The following is a 22,411-nucleotide window of genomic DNA, read 5'->3' as shown; positions in this document are numbered from 1 at the left end:
AGATTTTGTTATATGTTTTATTTGCATGATATGTATGTTATATTGTGGCCCGCTTTAGCTTATAGCAGGATATACATGGTAAAATAAAATAAATAAAACCATTGGTGACTTTATTGAGTCACAGGGCTGTGATTTTCTGTGTGAAACGAGTCACCGGCAGAGGTTTTATTAATTTTTTATATGTAAGCTTTGATTATGTATTGGAGCTTCAGCAAGCATTTGTAGTTTTGAGTGAGAATAATCATTGGGCCAAAACTCTAGTAACTGATCTACTCTCTGACACCCAGTTAGTAGGGTAGTTCAGGGTTTATTGAAGAAAATCTTCTAACTAAAGTGTATAGAAAGATGGCAAAAGACCTTAAAATAACTGTGTGAATCAGTAGCTCTCTAGAAGCCCTTAGGGGGTAGTTCATCTCCACTGAGCAATTAAAGTTAATAAATAAATCGATAAATATATCTACTGATCTTCATTATGGATGGGCAGCCAGGAAAGTTTTGTTTCATTTCATTTCCAGGAATATTCATTTTATTTGTTTTCTTGTGCCCATTTTTTCGACATGGGAGCAATGTCGAATGTGCATGCTTTTGAAAGAGGTCACTCTAGATGCAAAAAGGGTGCACACTTTCTGAAAAAGTGCACACTACATACACATGCACAATGGCTGCCCTCATTGCAGACAGTGGACCTGATTCTATAAATGGTGCTGGTCTACTTATAGAATCACACTTAACAGCGCTTAGGCATCCCTGTGGTAAGGTGCCAGTATTAGAAAATGTCACGGGGACAAATTTTTCCCCATCCCCGCAGGAACACATTTTCCTGTCCCGTCTCTGTGAGTTCTTTTCCTGTCCCTGCCCCATTCCTGCAAGCTCTGTCCTCATCTGCACAAGCCTCAAGCACTTTAAAATCATAAGTGTTTGAGGCTTGTGCGGTTAAGCAGAGCTTACAGGAATGCGGCAGGGACAAAACTTGTGGGGACGGGATGGGAAAATTTGTCCCTGTGTCATTCTCTAATCAGTATATTAGGGAAAGGGAATGGGGACTTGTATACAGTACTCCCCCGATATTCACAGGGGTTCCGTTCCAGGAACCCTGCGAATCTTGAAAAACCACGAATACAGTTTTTTGTGGGGGAGAGTGGAGAAAGCAGCCGGCGCGCCGGCGAGTGAAGGAAATCACTCGCTGTATGCTACGACCGCCTCTTCCTGCACTAAAGTCGGGCCTTACCAATCAGGAGCTGCATGTCAAAGCGAATGACCGGGACCGCGAACCGCCTACCGCGAATGACCATTTCAAAGCTGACATTCAAAGTGGCGGGCACTTGAGGATTAAGTGACTTGCCCAGAGTCATGAGGTGTAGAGGCAGCAGCTCAACTAGTGAGCCACAGCCCTTCCTTCCATGTTTAATTTACTGGTGCCTAACTATGATGCCTAGCAGCGCCTAAGTCAACCATGCTTCTTTTCTGCTCCTAACCACACCTACTTTTCAGGTAGGCATTGTTAGGTGTTGCAAGGCGCTTCGACTCAGCCATTGCTAGGTGTTGCTTGATATTCCACACAAAACCTAAACTGATCGTTAAAATAATGTTTTTTTTAATGGCATGGTCAATTACCATGCCATTTAATCCAACTAAAAACAATTTAGTTCTGTGCGGAACTACCCCTTCCCCCCATTTTACTAAACCGCGATAGCGGTTATTAGCACAGGGAGCCGCAATGAATGCTCTGCACAGCTCCCGATGCCCATAGGAACTCTATACCCCCTCTTCTATTAAACTGTGCTAGCAGTTTTTAGTGCAGAGAACCGCGCTGGATGGCCCATGCTGCTCCCGACGCTCATAGGAACTCTATGAACGTTGGGAGCAGCGCGAGCCACTCAGCGTGGCTCCCTGCACTAGAAACTGCTAGCGCAGTTTAATAGAAGAGGCCCTATGAGTGTCGGGAGCAGCACACAGAATTCAACATGGCTCCCTGCGCTAATAACCGCTAGGCGTCCATGATTAGGGTGCCTAACCTACGCACCATTCATAGAATCAGGCCCTGTGTGCACTCTCTTGACAGAACACACCCTATTACCTGCAAATAGTAAAACATTAATTTTCATATTTTTTTTGTTTTTCTGCTTCTTTTCATTTAATATTTATTTATTTAATTCGTTTTCTACCCTGTTCTCCCCAATGAGCTCAGAACAGGTTACAGGTTAACATACATAATATACGATTAACAGGTTACAATTTGCCTTAGTTACAGCACAAGTTTTTATCCTAATGTGACACATACCAAAGATCTAGTACCAGTATACATTTCTTTGTAATCCATCGGTCATGGGCAGGGGGGGGATAGGTGAAGAGGTATGTTTTTATTGCTTTCCTAAAGTTGAGGAGTCCTTCAAGGGATCTGATCTGCGGAGTATGAAGTGGGAGTACGAACATTGTTTGGCGGTTTGCAGTTGAAGGGCACAACCAGGGGATGTTTTAAGGCATCATGGGTGTAGTAATGGGGGTGCGGTCCACCCCGAGCATGATCTTCCTAAGGGCGTGGCACCCCTCCTGCCTCCCTTGCTCCTTGCCACACGCGCATGCCCCTTGTCTTCCCCCGTACTTTTTTTACTTCCCCGACATGAGGTTGCTGCCCGTGTCAGCATTAGCGCTCTCCGTGATGTCACTTCCAGGACCTGTACCTAGGAAATGATGTCAAAGGGAGAGCCGATTCTGATGTGGGCATGCTGCTCATGCCGGTGAACTTAAAAAGGTACGGGGGAAGACAAGGGGCATGCGCGTGTGGCAAGGAGCAAGGGGGGCAGGAGGGGTGCCATGCCCTTAGGAAGACCATGCTCGGGGTGGACCACACCCCCATTACTACGCCCATGATGCCTTAAAAAATCCCCTGGGTGTGCCCTGGTTGTGCGTGGCAGGGGTTGGGGAAGAGGGCGGAGAAGGGCGCTGCCACCCGGGTGCCGCTCACCCTTACTGTGCCGCCGAAAGGCGTATTTTATCCTGGGAGCGGAAGGTCCTGCCATGAAGCTCACCTCTTCACTGCACTGAGAGGGACCTCAGGAGGAGTGTGTGGCGCAGTGGTTGGATCTACAGCCTCAGCACCCTGGGGTTGTGGGTTCAAACCCCGTGCTACTCCTTGTGACCCTGGGCAAGTCACTCAGTCCTCCATAGCCCCAGGTACATTAGCTAGATTGTGAGCCCACCGGGACAGAGAGGGAAAATGCTTGAGTACCTGATTGTAAAACCGCTTAGATAACCTTGATAGGCGGTATATAAAATCCTAATAAACTTGAAACTTGAAACTTGACCTAAGGCTCTGATGAGTCAGATGGGAGGGGCCTCACACACCTGGAGCAATCAGAGCCTTAGGACCCTTCCCGGTGCACCCTGGGATGTCATGAACAAATACCCTTCCACGTTTAGGCAACTGTTTCTATGTGTGGTCTCGTCAAAGCATTGTTCATCATTTATTTCAAGTATGCTGGTACAGATCCAGCCAGCTATCATGATAAACAGGTCCTTATTAGAAACTGTATTAAAACTAAGCTAATCATCATGGAAGATGTGAAACAAAAATTCCAAAGATATAAAGATGTACTGAATTCTTTTTAATGAGCAGAAGAAAACAATGTCGGAGCCAGGCAGTGTAGGAATGTAGAGTCTGTAGCAGATGCAGCTCCCCACAGCAAGCTGCATTATCCCAGTCTGATCCGTGCCTTGGCCTGTGCACAATGAACCCATTTGATTTTATGTGAACAGCAAGACCAAAGCCACTATTGCCTCATTTGCCTATATATTTCTTCCAAATCAGTCCAGAGAGCCTGGAACAGGATCATATTTCTGAACCACACAGAATATTTTGAATCAAAGCAAGACATCACACACCAGTTAGCTCTAATCGATGCACACCTAAAACTCATTTATATACACTCCTTCTCCCGTGTCCATCTCAAGGAATATCAACAGGGCGTGTTGCAGAGGTTGCAGCCGTCTTAAGTGATCTTAAGTGCCCTTGTAAAGCATGTTTATCATAACTCAACCGAATAAAAATTGATAATCTGTTGTCAAGCGCTATTCCAATTTTCTGCTGGCCAGTAGTTAGAGAAAAAATAGTGATTGGCTGCCAGTATTTGATCAATTGTGCAGAAAGTGCCAATCCATATTTGTTTTTATTGACATGAAAGAAACATTGCCATACACAGGCGGCAGATCCCATCCGGAATGCAATCAGCCATTGTTTGGTCAATGGAATTCTACAGACGCTTTTGTCTGGAAAATTACTTCACTTTGGACAGGTCTTGCAGTGGGAATTACATTAGCTCAGCATTAACACTAGGCTTCGATAAATCATGCTTAGCACAGTAAGGTGCAGGTTTGTTATTTGGGGGGGGGGGGGGGGGGAAGCAGAGATCTGAATTGGTTGATAGTTATAGCACACACCAGTGCGCTCTTACCAGTGACCAAAGCAGCTGCTTCTGGTTTTTCTCTCTCTGTCTCTCTGCTTTAATTTTTTAATTTGATTGCAAACTGTTGCTTTTTAATTATTATTGACTAAATTGCTGCTTGTTTTTATTGTTGATTTTATCGTATTTGGTTGTAAGCCACTTTGCTATGTGGAATGAAAGGCAGTATAGCAAGTGATTAAACTAAGCTAACCCAAACCATCTGCTGCTCCTGTATGTGCAGGGCAGAATTAACCAATAGGCCAAGTAGGCACGTGCCTAGGGCCCGAAATGGTCAGGGGGGCCTGATGAAGGAGGGCATCAACATTGTTTTTTCCAAACGGTGATGGGCCCCTCCAGCATCAATCGGCAACATGCCCCCCCCCCCCAATCGGCAACATGGGCCCCACAGCCCCCCCCCCCCATCGGCAGAAAGTAAGACAAGCAAGCAACGCAGGTAAAAAAGGCAACTGGAACTGTAATTGTGCAAGTGGTGCTGCTTGCCCAAAGCTTCCCTCTGATGCAGCTTCCTGTTTCCGCCTGGGCGCATGGTGGGGTAGGGCGGGGCAGGGCAGGGGGCCCAGTGTACTTGTGTACCTAGGGGCCCTCGACGAATTAATCCTGCCCTGTGTATGTGCAGCTGTTTCATCCATCATAGATGAATACTGTTGGGTCATTTTCAGACATTTTCTCTAAATTTTAAACTTTTTAATACATCTTGTATGTAATGTAGACCTAATGCATACTAATTTGTAAGGCACACCAATGAACAAAATGTACGTTAATGAATGCATATCCCTGGCATCTACTTTTACCCACTATGAAAAAGTCATGATGGAAAAATCCTGTGTACTGCATATTCTAAGTGAGTTTCAGAGATATGAAGGGTGTTCAATAATTTATCTACCCGAGTATGAAATAGCGTAGCAAGCATGTTGAAACAAGTCTGTGCATGTTGTGACATGTCTCGAGGTTGCTCATGCACAGTTGTTGCTCAGTGCGAGTCCTGTTCCCAATCTCACGGTACTGGTGAGTCTTACATGGATGAAAATGTTAGTCGCTGTTTGTTTGGGGAAAGAGGCCAGAGCTCTTGAAATAGCCTGGAGCGAAACAGGGCCTGGCTGAAGTTCTCTTCTTTCTTCTTTTTGAGTTTGATTGCCTTTGGAAAGGGGACCAGTACGACAGGGGGGATCAGAGTCAAGATTTTATACAGGTAAACATGTATCGTATTTTTGTAAAAATGCAGTTTGCTTTTATCCACAGTAAAGAGTGAATGGGTTTAGATCAGGGAGGTAGATTTCAATCCTTAACCCTACTCCTCTGCCCTCCAACCCAGCCAGCCAATTAACCCTTCCCCTTAACTGCATCCATGACATCCTATTTGTCTGTCGTGCCTGTTTAGATTGTAAGCTCTTTTGAGCAGGGACTGTTTTCTTACTCTTTGTGACTCTGTACAGCGCTGCGTGCGTCTGGTAGCGCTATAGAAATAATTAATAGTAGTAGTACATGTGGGGTTTTAATTCTGAGATTCCTGAACATACTTTTCATTTGCATTAAAGCCAGTGCAGGCTGCAAGGGATTGGGTACCGGCTTGAGATAAATTTACATATAATGGAGACAGTGCATGCAAATAGTTCTTATGCATATTCATTGGAGAAATCCTGAAAACCTGACTGTGACCAGGTTTGGACTCCCCTGGTGTAGAAAGATCACGTTCCTTAACTTTTTTTTTTCTTACACCAGCAGTGCTTTATTGCAGCTCTTCAGCTCATAAGTGTTTGCTGTGAAATTGTCATGACCTTTCAAAATTACCTGAAAGTGCTGCCACTGGGTCACATATGGGGGAGTCACAAAACTTCTCTTAACACTCTTTTCATCATTACTGATTTGACAAGTTGGTTGTAAATCTAGACATTATATGAGCACCAAGACTACCCCCGGGTTCCATGTACAGGATCACTGTATTGACCCTGAAGGTACTAAACTTTAGGGAGATTCTGAACTTATTTTTTGGTATAATTGATTTGGTTGATAAAAAAACCCAACAACTGATGCCCATCAAGTTCAATCTTGTAGTTGTCCGAAAGTAATCTCCACAATAATCCAGAGGAACGCATCTGCAGCCAATTCTATGCTTGATTTTTAAGGTTCTGTGCTTGAATTTTAAGCTTTTAAAGTATGACGGGCCTTTGATACTTCAATCCTTGTTAGAGTTTTATCAGTCGTCACGCAGTTTACAGTCCATGGAGAAGCTGTGTTTGGATGTGCCATCTCTGAGTGTGGTGAGACTTTCAGGGCAACAGAAAGCTATGTTGACAATATAAGCTATTTGAACGAGTATTTTCTTCATAAAGTCATGTCATTTTTTGGTATGTTTTTAACTGTTTCAAGAAATCCTTGAAAACAAACTAATCACCACAGGAATCATCTCAATATCCTGAAGCAACCTGCTCTACTCTATAATTCCTCTGGAAATGTCCAGTTAACATCCTATGTAATCCGCCTTGAACCACAAGGTAATGGCGGAATAGAAATCACTAATGTAATGTTTTCTTTTTAAAGTTTTTATAATACTATGACAGCTCAGACCTGTCGGCAGATTTTGGCGGCAAATGTGGCATAACGAGATTAGAGAATCACTCAGCAATGATATAGAATTGCTCAGAGTGCTCATTTTAATATTAATGATCTTGTTGCTCTACATTTTTATGGCAGTATTATGGCAGGAAACTCGGAAAAGACCACTGAAAGCCATTTTGATAATCTGCTGCTCAAATACATTAATGCTAAACCGACTGGAACCAGTTTAGCGAGCACGTTAAAGGCACATTTTAGTTTTGAGAATCTTCCCTCAGGAGTCCAGAGTGCTGAAAATCTTTTTCAGCAGGGGTATGGTTTCAGCAAAACCTCTCCTTCCATTTTGTTTCACATTCACATTGTCCTGCTTCCTGTTGTATCGGGCTTTCTCCACAGCACATTTCTGGTTCATCTTACATATTTTTCTTTAACTTTGGTTTTGGTTGGAGGTACTCATATCCTGTTGCTTTTATTAAATCTGTTTTCTGTGAATTTGAAGTGCATACTCTTATAATAGTAGAAAAAGAAAATATTTATTTTTTGCATGACTTTTATCCTCCTGTTTTTCTTAGATTGCTGTGTTTTAGAGAGTGATAGCAGTTCATCGTGGAATAAAAAAGACAGTTCTATAAATAAGTGCCATTAAGCGCTAAGACCTGGATTATGTAAACTGCGTTCCGATTATAGACAGCTGTAGGCGTCCTGCAGCTGTCTAATCAACTAATCTGGATGCACGTTTTTTTTAAAATGCTCCCCAAGCAGGCCGCCTATATTGAAGGCATCTCCTGGAGCCTAGGGAGGCCTGCAAGTCCGCCTAAGCTCACCTAAGACTATGCGGTTGCCTAAGGCGAACCTAGGCAGCCCTATGCGTCTCCCTAGTAGAGCAGGTGACGCTTACAATGTAGGCCAGAAAAATTCTGGCCCTCATTTTAAGAAGACGCGGCCACTATACTTAATCACATCAAGAGATCTATCTCCCTGCTGTGATTAGTATAGCGGCCGCCAGTCTCCCCCCCTCCCCCTAAATGAACGAGGCAGGAGGGATGCCCAGTCCCTCCTGCCGAAAGACCCCCACCCACCCTCGAAGATCACTGCAGGAGGGTGCCTAACCCCCCCCCAATGAACCCCCATCCCCGAACCCCCCAGTGAAATGCCTCCACCCCCTCCACAGACCCCCCCCCCAGGGCTCACTGAGCAAGTTGGCCAGCCAGCAGGCCCGCCTCCATCCAAATGAAGCGGGCCCACCCCTCCTATGCCCAACCCACAGGAGCCTAGGGCCTGATTGGTTAAGTATTAAGGAGATGCATTATTATGCAAATACCCTAAAGCAACTTGATACACCACAAGTAGTAAATGACGGCAGATAAAGATCTGAACGGTTCATCCAGTCTGCCCTTTAGTGATACTCATTTTAAAAAATACATGATTTGATTAACTTGTCTCTTCTTTGATACTTCTGGGCTGTAGACTGTATAAAGTCTGGTATTGTCCTAGGTTTCAAATTCAGAAGTTGCCGTCCAAGCTCACTTCAGCCTATCTAAGATGCTGTTGTTTGCAGGATATCTACTGAAAAGTCTTGCCAACAACATCCTCATGTTCACATTGATGCCCACTCCAGCCCATCCTACACCAAATAACCATATATGGGACACAGACCGTGCAGGTCTATCCAGTACCGGCCTTAGCTCTTTAATTTACTTCCTTCGTTTTCTAATTAGAGATCCAAGTTGTATGAGGTCTAAAATATGATGGTAAAATAACCCCTTCTTTTTGCTAGGGTTACTTCACTGCTTGGGAGCATCAGCATGCTAAGCAGTGGCCCAGTACTCCTGGGCCGACTGAGAAGGACCCCCCTCAGCTGAATCTCTTCCATACAAGTAAAATCCTGCCCACTTCTACCCCCTACAAAGTCTAAGCCTCCTCTCCCACCCCCTCTCCTAAGAGAGCCTTTGCCCACTCTAAGAGTTACCTTAAGTTTAAAACAATGTTGGTCTGGGAAGTTTGGGGCCAGGAATGGTGCCCAACCACTCTTGCCCAGTCCCATGCTGGCTGCAAAATGGTACCCCTTGCAATAGGATCATATGACTACCACTAGGTGTCATATTTCCATATAATGAAACACACCTAATGGCAGTCATGCAAGATTAATGCTAGGGGAACTATTTTGCAGCTGGTGGCAGACTGCGCAAGTGACTGGGCATTGCTTGCACCTGAAGACTCCCCTAGACTACCACTATTTCAAAGGTTGCCCTTAGAGAAGGCAAGGGCTGCCATAGGAGTTGGGGGAAGTGAGAAAGCTTGGACCTTATGGGGGATGGGTGGGGCTTTACCCGGGGTGGGGGTGGGGGAGCCTGGAAGACAGGGGGACCCAGCTCTGATTGGAAGTCGGCATCAAGCCATGGCTTTATGGCCTGATGCTCCCGGGCTGCTGGAGTAATACCGCTTGTGAACTGTTCACAAGTAGTCCCTCAGCTGCCCCTTCTCCGGTGCCCCAACCCCCTTTAACGCGGCTCCTCTTTTTCCCCCAATACGTCCCACCGTGCCACAAACAGGGCTAGAGAGAGATATGCAGGGGGCCAGGGAGAGAGACAGAGAGACAGAAAGAAGTGGAGGGGGGAGAGGGAAAAGGGACTGCTTTGGGGGGAGGGGTGTGCTGGGGGGCAGGCAGCAATCTTGGTTTGCTCGGGGAGGGCAGAGAGAGATAGGCAGAGGGCCAGGGAGAGAGACAGACAGAAAGAAAGACAGACAGACAGCGGCTAAGGAGACAGAGAGACAGAAATAAAGACAGACAGATACATCTATTCTAGAACCCGTTAATGTAACGGGCTTAAAGACTAGTTTTAAATTATATGAAGCATGAAATAAGTAACATCGTGAGAGACAATGAAAATGGAAAAAAGGAAAACCAAAGGAATCAGAGATTGAGAACACCCATAAAATACACAATCCACTTTTAAAGTGATAAAACAATAGTTTTATCTATATATATAAAATCGGAGGTATGTATGTGTGTATGTATGTGTGTGTGTATGTGCCGCGATCACGCAAAAACGGCTTGACCGATTTGAACGAAACTTGGTATGCAGATCCCTCACTACCTGGGGTGATATGTTCTGGGGGTCTCGCAGCCCACCTGCACACGTGGGCGGAGCTACAAACAGAAAATCAGATTTCACCCATTCATGTCAATGGAAAAAATGTAAAAAGCTGCCATTCTCACTGTAATTCAAAAACGGCTTGACCGATTTGAACGAAACTTGGTATGCTGATCCCTCACTACCTGGGGTGATATGTTCTGGGGGTCTCACGGCCCACCTGCACACGTGGGTGGAGCTACAAACAGAAAATCAGATTTCACCCATTCATGTCAATGGAAAAAATGTAAAAAGCTGCCATTCTCACAGTAATTCAAAAACGGCTTGACTGATTTGAACGAAACTTGGTATGCAGATCCCTCACTACCTGGGGTGATATGTTCTGGGGGTCTCGCGGCCCACAACTCTATGTTGCTTGCTCCAGGCTGGGTTCACCCAAGAATTTATATGTTCTTGCTCCAGGAGGTGAAACTAAAAATGTTGTTTATAATCACGTTTTGCGTTAGTTGTATTGTATTCATTTTGTCAAATATTTCACATTATAATTTGAATATTGTACTTTTTATTAAGCTGTAAAAAAATAATTTCATTCACCACTATAAAGTATCTTTATTTGAATCCATTTACAGTGTTATTGCTATAATTAAATACCCGTGCAACGCCGGGGCATCAGCTAGTGATATATAAAATAACATAAAAGCAATCATGTTAAAAGGGCTATTCACCTTTAAGACATACATACACTGGTTTGTGAGGGAAGCTGTTCCACATATACTGGCACTTCTTGTTAGTGATCTGTAACCTGTCATAAAAATCATCTGTAGTACCTGAAGATTGGAGGGTGGCCAATGTTACGCCAGTTTTTAAAAAGGGTTCCAGGGGAGATTGGGGAAATTACAGACTGGTATGCCTAACCTTGGTGCCGGGCAAAATAGTGGAAACAATTATAAAAAATAAAATTGTGGAGCATGTAGACAAACATGATTTAATGAGACAGTCAGCATGGGTTCAGCCAAGGGAGGTCTTGCCTAACTAATTTGCTTGACTTCTTTGAAGGTGTGAATAAACATGTGGATAAAGGTGAGCCAGTTGATGTAGTGTATCTAGATTTCAGAAGGCTTTTGACAAAGTTCCTCATGAGAGGCTCCTGAGAAAATTAGAGTGATTGGATAGGAGGCAAAGTTCAATTGTGGATTAAGAACTGGTTATTGGACAGAAAACAGAGGGTAGGGTTCAATGGCCATTTTTCTCAATGGAGGAGAGTAAATAGTAGTGTGCCGTAAAGACCGGTGCTATTTAACTTATTTATAAATGATCTAGAAATTGTAACTACAAGCGAAGTGATTATATTTGCGGACTGTGAAAAACTGCAGGAAGACCTTAGGAAATTGGAAGACTGGGCATCCAAATGGCAGATGAAATTTAATGTGGACAAATGGGAAGAATAATCCAAATCATAGTTATCAGATGCTAGGGGTCACCGCTCAAGAAAAGGATCTGGGTGTCATTGTAGACAATACACTGAAGCCTTCCACCCAATGTATGGTGGCAGGCAAGAAGGCAGACAGGATGTTAGGAATTATTAGAAAAGGAATGGTTAACAAGACGAAGAATGTTATATTGCCTCTGTATCGCTCAATGATGCGACTTCACCTTGAGTATTGCATTCAATTCTGGTCTCCTTATCTCAAAAAAGATATAGCGGCATTAGAAAACGTTCAAAGAAGAGGGACCAAGGGGATGGAACTCCTCTTGAATGAGGAAAGACTAGAGAGGTTAGGGCTCTTCAGCTTGGAAAAGAGATGGCTGAAGCGAGATATGATTGAAGTCTACAAAATCCTAAGTGGTGTAGAGCAGGTACCAGTGGATCAATTGTTTTACTGCATCAAGATTTACAAAGACTAGGGGAGACTTGATGAAGTTACAGAGTAATACTTTTAAAACCAATACTTTATTTTGGATTGTCAACAGTAGTAAATTCTATAAATAAGACACCTAAGTAACACAGGCCCCCTTTTATTAAGCCATGTTAGGGTTTGTTTTTATTGTGGGCCACTGCAGTTTAAGTTCCAAAGCTCATAAGAATTCTATGAGCATCAGAGCTTTTACTGCAGCTGCTAAAGATTTTTTAAAAACCTAACAGAGCTTGATAAAATGGACCAATGGCTAAGTACTATTATCTCCCATGCCTACTCTTATATGTCCTTTAGGAAATTACTAAAAACTGATCTATTTGATAAATTTGTAAACTGATGTTCCAGAATATTGAAAGGCAAATTCTATATTGATCTTATAGCCAGAATGTTCTTGTGGATTTCTATTGTATTTTAGCAAATCGTATCTTATTCTTTTACTGTATAATTTTAGTACTATTTAGAGTTTTGTATTTTCATTCATTCATTGTATAATGTTAGTAATGTACGTGAACCACCTAGAACTTTGCGGTAGGGCGGCATACAAAAATAAAATTATTATTATTATTATAAAAGGGGGGCTTCAGTTAAGAGATTCTTTGCAGTTACTGTGTCAAGTAGGTAAGATTTAAATTAATGCATTAACAAGATATGAAGAACATTTCAACCAACAATTTGAGGGCCACAATAGAGGACTTCAGTGGTCGCATGCGGCCCTGGTGCCATGCGGACCACTGTTTTGAGGTATAACACACCTAATCACTGATCTCAGAGCTCAAAATTTCTCTTGTTACCTACCGAAAGAACGTATGGAGCGCTAGAAATATGTGAAAGGCAATATTTATTCAGCAAAGTAAAACAGATAATGTATTACAAAAGTACAGGTTTTAAAAAAACTTCTAAGAAACCCTAACACTAATTCCTAATACAGATACCTAGTATAATAAATGAACAGGTGCCAAATAATTTCAACACAAACTCCCTACTGGCAAAAGCCACCTGACATTCCAGCTGCAATCAACGACCTTGAACATTTTTATCATCATGAGAAATATAAAAGAAATGGACAGCACAAACTATCGCTCCCTTTTTACAAAACCGCGATAGTGATTTTAAACACAGGCCGGGACGCTGAATGCTCTGCGCTGCTCCCGACACTCATAGAAACTTGAGTGTCAAGAGCAGTGCAGAGCATTCAGCGCTTCAGCCTGTTCTAAAGCCGCTATCGTGGTTTTGTAAAAGGTGTGTGGGGGGGTATATTGCACTCTATTGTTCTACGTATTTATTTCAAAAGAGATGGCCTGTCCATATTCCTGTCTTTGTGATGGGCCTTTTGGCCCGGATTCTGTATAGGACGGCCCAGGAGAGGCGTCCTATAAATCGGGCCTACACTAAACCCCGATTCTGTAACCGGCGTCCATGTTACAGACGCCGGTTACAGAATCGGGTTAGAGTAGACGCGGCTGCTATATTTATCGTGGCAAGAGATTTCTCTGCCGCTATAAGTATAGCGGCCGTGGCCGCCTGTCCGATTGCCGGCAGGAGGGTGCCCAACACCCTCTCTGCCTCGCTCCTTCCTGACCCACTCTGCCGTACACACACCCCCACTTCCCTTCCCCTGTACCTCTTTAATTTTCCTGGCTTGAGCAGCATCATGAACATGCTGCCTGTGTCGTGTCTGCTCTCCCTCTGACGTTTCTTCCTAGGTTTCTTCATAGAGAGCCAACACCAATGTGGGCAGCACGTTTGTGATGCTGCTTAAACCGGGAAAATTAAAGAGGTACGAGGGAAGAGAAGGGGCGCACACGTGCAGCAGGGGGGTCAGGACAGAATGGGGAGTGCTGGTGCCTCCCCCCCCCCCCAAGACATCTCCCGAGGCGGACTGCCTCCTGCCCCCCCCTTACTACATCCATTGGATGCAATACCACATGATCTTAGCTGGATCAAGCACCAGATTGTGGCCACTTCCTCTGGCGATGCCGACCCCACCCCCACCCCCATGTGAGGAAAAAAAATTGGCAGGAGGGCTGCCTGCTCCAAAGGTGTGCTGCTTAGTTACATGCGATAGCACACATCACCACAAAGCAAACACCAGAGCCCATTTGAATAAGTAATGAAGACCTATGATATCACCTCTGAGGCAGAAGAGGGCATCGTCAGGGCACCGTTCTTTCTAAGCTTATTGGGAATCCTTCAACTACATCGCTGCCGGTGGCAAATGGTGCTTTAATATTGTGGTTTCAATCATTAGGGACACAGAGGTTCCTTGGGGTCCACCAGAACTTGCCTGTCCCTTACTATTGAAAATGTGATAGTACACTTCCCCCTCCGTATTCGTGGTTTCGTTAACTGCGGTTTTGGTTATTCGTGGTTTTTGGTTCCCAGGCTCTACCCCCAAATTTACATCACAGGAAATCGCTGCTCTCAGCATTTCACAGGGAAAATCGATGCTCCCAGCATTGTACGGAGGAAATCGCTACACGTGCAGGTCAGGTTATTCGCGGTTTTGTGGGGGTTTTTTTTACAGAAGAACCGTGAATAAGATATGAAAAGTTATTCGCAGTTTTTCTGTATTCACTGCCATGCTGTTCCCCTATCACTGTGAATGCGGAGGGGGAAATGTAAAACAGCACCCCCCCTCCCCCCATACACACACTGGCTGGAGTGTAGGTAGAGGACTCTTGCTCAGCTTACAGGGAACAGTGGTCGGGGCAGAGCCTGCAGGGCTGTCCTAAGGGCCCTGTGAGCAATGCATCTGCACAAGGGAGATGGGGGTGCAAAAATCACTCTTCATCTATCGTCTCTCTTGTAGTGGCTGCAATGCAACGGTGGAGTAGGAATAGGGTTGCCAGACGTCTGGATTTACCTAAACATGTCCTCTTTTCAGAGGACTGTCCGGGTTTTGAAAAGCTGGTAAGATCGGGATCGAGTCTGGCATGCATCTGCGCAAGCGCAGATGCTACGCAGTGATGTCACATGTATGCACGCATCTGTGCAATGTCATCACGTCGCATCTGCCCATACGTAGATGCATTCCATACCCGGTCCAAAGAGATTTGCATGGGGCTGGGGTTGGGAGGTGGAACGGGGCCAGGCCGGGGGTGGAATGAGGCAGACATAGGGGCGGAACGGGACAGGCCTAAGGGCGGAACAGGGCGGGGCCACGTGTCTTCCTTTACCAGACGCAAAATCTGGTAACCCACAAGGCAAATTTCCAGCTCAGAATACATCCAAATGACACAGCATTTTTTCCTAGGACCTATACCCTTTCCTTTACCTACTGTCTCTTCCCTGCACCTCACTAGGTTCTTTGCAGTGCTCACCTCATCCTTTTGTCTGTTCATGGTCCTAGCTGCTCTTTAGCAAAAACTTAGAATCTCCCAAATACTACAGTTATACTTTAGCCACTGGGTTACTTTTTATATTTCAAGAGAGAAAATGGCTATTGAAAATTGATGACTGCCCTTGTGAAAATGTACCTGTTGTAATTATGTGCAATCTCAGTCTTATTGTTCCCGAGTACCAGAATTACACATTCAAAAGCAGCTATTGCAAGGGACTGATTGCAGAATTGTAGTCTTGTGTATTAATATAAAAACTGCATCCATATCTTATGTTAAAGAACCTTGACCTTTCTCTCGTCAGCAAAAAGATAAGCCCAAAGTGAAAAGATTGCACACTACTTTATGCTTCAGCTCAAAAAATTTGGTTTATGTGGTATTAAGATTTGCTCTATCTTAAAGCAAAATAGACTGGAGCAAACAAACCAAAACTGCAGACTTGTACACGGTGCAGGCAAATTTTATTTTGACAAATAAATCTTAACTAAAAACCTTTTACCAGACAGGGGACCCAACACGGTCCGTGTTTCGGACAACCTTCATCAGGGGTCCATGGTAATAAAGGTAAAAAGAAAAATATCACAAAAAGAAGCCTGGAAAAATAGCGTTTGGTAGCACACCAGTGAATCTCCGAAATGCACTACAAGTTCGTCACAAAATAGACTGACCATTTCATCTACTTTTTTTTAAATTAGAATCTTCATATATAAAAAGGCTCATTTCATTTGTAGAGACCCCCCTAGCCTTCCTGCTACAGGGACTGTAAATAGTATGGTCATTGTTAAAAGTGTCTCTTATTAGGTGAACATTTAATAGCGAGATGTAAAACATTGAAACAGAGAAACCTGTAGGATGTGTACCAGAGAGAATAAGAACTGATGGTCTTCCCAAAAAGAGGTGAAATCAGGAGCTTTTTTTTCCCAGAGGAAAAGCCTGGCGAAAATCTTCAGAGATTAGAAAAGGGGTTCACTAGAGCTGTGCTTTTCAACTCTCCTGTAGATATACCAAACCAGTTTGATTTACAGGATTAACATAAAGAATATGCATGAGATTAATTTGCATATCTTAGAAATTCACTTTATGCAGATCAGTCTCATGCATATTCATTCTGGTAATCCTGAAAATTCGACTAGGATGGTGTTCCTTGAAGGAGAGTTTTGAAAAGCCCTGCACTAGAGGGTCCCCAGAATTATTTTGAATACCTTAATTCAAGTTCAAGTTTTCAAGTTCAAGTTTATTAGGTTTTTATATACCGCCTATCAAGGTTATCTAAGCAGTTTAACAATCAGGTACTCAAGCATTTTCCCTATTGTCCCGGTGGGCTCACAATCTATCTAACGTACCTGGGGCTATGGAGGATTAAGTGACTTGCCCAGGATCACAAGGAGCAGCGCTGGATTTGAACCCACAACCCCAGGGTGCTGAGGCTGTAGCTTCAACCACTGCGCCACACACTCCTCCACTTAATCTCTTTTTCCAGTGCAATAGAAATGGTATGCTGAACCTTAGGAACGTACCTAAGCAGTCCTCAAAGTGCTGGATGGGAGAGATAAGTTGCTTTCAGTACTGAGGATCCAAAAGTGTAATCCTCATGTGCTGCCATATCCAACTTTCTGCAGAAAGAACATAAGAACAAAAGATTTGCCGCTGCTGTGTCAGAACAGTGGTCTATCGTGCCCAGCAGTCCGCTCATGCAGCGGCCCTTAGGTCAAAGACCAGTGCCCTATTTGAGTCTAGCCTTACTTGTGTATGTTCTGTTCCAGTAGGAATTTATCCAACCTTGTCTTGAAACCCTGAAGGGTGCTTTTCCCTATAACAGGCACCGAGAGAGCGTTCCAGACCTCCACCACTCTCTGGGTGAAGAAGAACTTCCTTACGTTTGTACAGAATCTTTTCCCTTCCAACTTTAGTGAGTGCCCTCTCATTCTCTTCACCTTGGAGAGGATGAACAATCTCTCTGTCTCTACTAAGTCAATTCCCTTCAATATATTGAAAGTTTCGATCATGTCCCTTCTCAGTCTTCTCTTTTCAAGGAAGAAGAGGCCCAGTTTCTCTAGCCTCTCATTGTATGTCAACAATGTATTGCATTACCAGCCGCTTAACCAGTTTTATCACTTTTCTCTGGACCCTTTTGAGTAGTACTATGTCCTTTTTCATGTACGGCGACCAGTGTTGGATGCATTATTCCAGGTGGGGGCGTACCATGGCCCAGTATAACGTCATGATAACCTTTTCAGATCAGTTCGTGATCCCCTTCTTAATCATTCCTAGCATTCTGTTCGCCCTTTTCGCCACAGCTGCGTATTGCGCGGACGGTTTTATTGACTTGTCTACAAGTCCCAAGTCTCTTTCCTGGGGGCTCTCTCCGAGTATAGCACTGGACATCCTGTATTCGTGCATATGATTTTGGTTACCGACATGCATCACTTTGCACTTATCCACGTTGAACCTCATTTGCCATTTTGCAGCCCATTCATCGAGCATATTTATGTTTCTTTGTAGGTCTTCACAATCCTTCTGTGTCCTCACTACTCTGAATAACTTTGTATCATGCGCAAATTTAATCACCTCACTCGTCGTGCCAATTTCTAAGTCATTTATAAATATGTTGAAGAGCACAGGCGCAAGCACCGAACCCTGCGGCACTCCACTCGTGATGCTTTTCCAGTCCAAGTATTGTCCAAGTATTCACCCCCACTCTTTGTTTCCTCTCTGCCAACCAGTTTTTAATCCACGTGAGTATATCACCCTCGATTCCATGGCTCGAAATTTTTTGAAGTATACATTCATGTGGAACCTTGTTGAACGCCTTCTGAAAACCTAGATATATGATGTCGACCGGGTCACCCTTATCTATCTGTCTGTTTATTCCTTCGAAGAAGTGCAGTAAGTTTGTCAAGCAAGATCTTCTTTTGCTAAAGCTGTGCTGGCTGGTTCTTATCAGTTTGTGTCTGTCAAGGTGATCGATGATTCGGTCCTTTATCAGCGCCTCTACCATCTTTCCCGGTACCAAAGTCAGACTCACCGGTCTGTAGTTTCCCAGATCCCCCTTCAAACCTTTCTTGAAGATCGGCGTAACATTCGCCACTTTCCAGTCTTCCGGAATCTTTCCTGATTTGATCGACAGATTTGCTATTAGTTGGAGCAGTTCAGCTATAACCCCTTTCAGTTCCTTGATTACCCTCAGGTGGATGCCGTCCGGTCCCGGGGATGCTTATGAGAATGGATAGAGTACCCTAAGGTTCAGAATACCATTCCTATTGCACTGGAAAGAGACTGTTATTTACTAGGTACTATAATGAGGATGGTTTAGCTCATGGTAAGATGATGATGGGAGTCACAGTCTTACCGGGAGGATAACCCCCAGAACTCTTTCAGCTCTCAATATACCACCTTAAGTTCCTTTTAGACTCCTTACCTTTGAGAAGAGACCACTTAAACATCTGCCCAAGAAACATGAGGTATTGGGTGAGAGAGAAGATAGGGTCATTGTGAATTACCTAAAGAGGAAGAGAAGATGATCTGAGAAGCACAAGGGGATAAGGAAGTACCTATGGACCTGTTGAAAAACTGGGAAGTTCCAAAGAAGGATTTAAGAAGACTAGAGTGATAGAGTTCCATTTTTCGGTATGAAAAGCCTTGCTTTACACAACCCCTGGATAACTCAGGGGTAAAACTAGGAGAAAATTCACATATGGACTAATTTGCATATGTGTTTTTGCAAAGTTAGAAAAGGACTAAAACCAAGGACTATTGGCTTGAGAACAGACTTATTGGGACATGGACTCGTGAGAGATGGCAATTTATTATTTGAATATATTACATTACATTACATTAGGGATTTCTATTCCGCCAGTACCTTGCAGTTCAAGGCGAATTACAAAAGAATTATCAAAACTTTAATTAATTTTTACCTCACTCTAACCCTTATAGTACTGATTACGTGACCTCTGGAGCTTTGGAAGGGCTAAGGGAGAAGTAATACTCAGGAGGAGGAATGCTGGCTTTAGCCTAACCTCTGGTAAGCTTCTCTGTAGTCCTAGGACTGTTGATGTGAATTGGCAACTCCCAAAGGACCTGAGGGATCAATCAATTTTGGTGAATCGGAGCAGCAGAGACCTGATTGTCAGGAGTGCCCAACCAGAGAAGAATGACATTACCTATCAGTACAATACAAGATGAATAGAACATAAGTCATACCCAAAAGTCTGCAGTGTGAGATAAATTTCAGAAGATGGGATCCCCAGGTATTTTGGAATGGAGCTGTAGCAAGGGACTTCTTAAGATCAGGGTTACCTTTGAAAGTTAATCAAAAAATATATTAACTCAATAAAAAAGGTATCATCTTGTTTTCTTTTTTGCTTTATTTCTACATATTACCTTTAAAAGTGGACTAACACAGCTACCATACCATATTACTCAACAATTAAACAGAAATCAATAAAGACATGTGTAACTAGTCCTAAACAGATAGAGGGTGATTTTTGGTAGGATATCTAAGTCCAACTTTAGACGTTTTCTGCAAGATGTCCAAAGTCAGGAGCGGAGAAATGTCCATTATCAAAACACTGAATAGTCACATTTTTTTCTGAAAATTGCCTATTTGGACATCTTGGCCATCAGGATGTTCAACCTTAGGACACCTAACTTTTATGGCCATTTTTAACCACAAAGACGTCCAAGCTGAAAATGTCCAAATCCAGACCATTTAGACATGGGAGGGGTTAGCATTGTAATGAACTGGCCGCACATACATGCCAACAGAGCAGTGCTGTAAAGGCACTGCTGTAAACTTCACATAAAGGGTGCTAGATATATACAGTGTCTTACTATAACCCCCTTATAATTTATGGTGAGCCTGTTTTTTGGATGTCTGCATTTTTTGAAAATGAGCCCTCTATATTTTTAGAGCTCTCCAAAAAGCTATATATGCCTATGTAAGCCCTACCCACATTTCACCCAGACCTCACCCATATATACATCCTCCTGTCATATATGCATAGGTTTTCTTTAGTTATTACTTAGCCAAGCTGACATACTCAAAATTCATCTATTGTATTTTTAGCTTTTTTTTAATGCTCTTTTCATCCTGACCTTTTTACCTTTTGGTTCATAATTTGCACGATCAGAAATGTCCCATATAATTGGCTCTTGTCTGCTCCCATCTTATCACCTAGATTTTGTAGCATGAATGAAATTGAAAATAAGTCTATAATTGCTCGACAACTTTGGAAGAGTGCATTCTATAGCCCCATGATTTGTATATACTGTTTGACTTCGGAAATGTGCATGAAGGCCGAGGGAAAGGGACAGGTGAGGTTGTAGTGTGTGAAGAGAAATAAAGATTGTATATGTGAAGTTAGTTAGAGGGAGGTAAGGGCAAAGGATCATGGATCTGATATACCACCTATCTGTGTGTGCAGCCAAAGCAGTTTACATATATTATATGCAAGTACTTTTTCTGTCCCTAGTGGGCTCACAATCTAAGTCTTGTATCTCGTAAGGAATATGTATGTGGGGAGGGGTTATTCAGGAGTCTGTGTGGTAGGGACAAGGGTTGCCAGATTTCCTCTTTAATAAAAGAGGTCACCTGGCCCCACCCTGTTCTGCCCCAGCCCTGCCCCCACATGAACCTCCCTGAGCTCAGGGCCGCCTTTGCACATGTGCAGATGTCGACGTGATGATGTCACGCAGAGGGCCCTCCAGATGCAGCTCCAAGCTTGAGTACTTCCAAAACCCGGACAAACTGACAGGTTTTGGAAATCCCTCTGGGCACCGCACAATTCTCTAAAAAGAGGACATGCCTGGGTTTTCCTGGACATCTGGTAACCCTGGGCAGGGGAGGTGAAAAGAAATGCACGCCTTGCATGTTTCCTCTTTTCTCCGCCCCCTCCCTCAAATTCTCTCTTCCTCCCTTTTTTATTTCTCCTAGTCTCTCTCTCTTTCCTCCCTCTCCCTTTCCACAGACCTTTCTCCTTCCTTCCTCTCTCTCCCTGGCATTCTCTTCATCCGACCTAGACTACTTTCAGCTTCCTCCCATCTCCCTCTCAATCCTCCTTCTCTTCTCCAATTCAGCTTACCGTATATACTCAAATATAAGTCGATCTGAATATAAGTTGAGACCCCCATCCCCCCAAAAAAGGAGGAAAAATGGTTGACTCAAATATAAGTCGGGTGGCTTAATATTCAAGTGTCCTGCCCTGCCAGTTTCTGCACTCAGCCCCCCTCCCTGCCAAGTTCTGCACCCAGCCCCCTTCCCTCCCTGCCCTGCACTCAGTCCCATTCCCTACCAGGCTGTGAACCAAGCCCCCCTCCCTACCAGGCTCTGAACACTGTCCCACCTTCCTTCCCTGTACCCTCTTCCCCCTAAAAAGAGCCAACCTCATCAGTGATGTCACAATGGCTTGATTGTCCCATACTCCCCGCTGCCCTCTAACCCAGCCAGCAGATTAACCCTTCCCCTTAACTTAAACCCTCCTGTCCCCTGCCCCAGTCGACGCTAATAATTACCACCCTCCCTCCTTCATGTACCTGTTCCCTAGTGGTCCAGCGTGTATCCCGCGCTGAAATCCTCCCGAAGATTGTAAATGTAGTAGCCAGCGGTGCACCTGGGCCAGCACGCAGCAGCGAGATTTTCGTGCTGCCTGCCGGCCCTTTGATAGGCTGCCGTGAGAACCGTGAATCCCGTGAAAACTTGCGGCAGCCTAACAAGGAGCGGTGCAGGGCCAGCCAGCAGCACGAAAAGCTAGCTGCTATAGGCAATGCAAAGACTGCTTATGCATGGCTGCTAGTTTCTTCAGTTATCAATTCAAAGGATCTTCCCCATCAGCCATGCTGCTTGTTTCCTTTGGCACACCTTCTGGCAGAGTCTGGTCTTTTTTCTCTGCTGGTTGCCACATTTCTTTTTGTGCCACAAACTCCTATGTGTCTTTCACCACTGGGGCCTGGGTATCCTCAGCAGCTTCATTGCCACTCCTTTCCTTTCTCTGTTTCTCTTCTTTTGTCCTCTTGCCTCATTTCTTGCTGCAGTGTCAGCATCATAGCCA

The 22,411-nt window shown here is 44.1% G+C and overlaps 1 protein-coding gene across 2 annotated transcripts in view; it reads left to right on the top strand.

Moving 5' to 3' along the window:
• SLC35F1 (solute carrier family 35 member F1) overlaps window positions 1-22,411 on the top strand; it is a 479,711-nt gene that overhangs the window by 359,560 nt on the left and 97,740 nt on the right. The gene's annotated exons all lie outside the window — the stretch shown is intronic.

This window comes from Geotrypetes seraphini, chromosome 3 (genome assembly GCF_902459505.1).
Source record: "Geotrypetes seraphini chromosome 3, aGeoSer1.1, whole genome shotgun sequence".
Lineage (NCBI taxonomy): Eukaryota > Metazoa > Chordata > Amphibia > Gymnophiona > Dermophiidae > Geotrypetes > Geotrypetes seraphini.
This window is presented reverse-complemented; position numbering and strand designations above follow the sequence as displayed.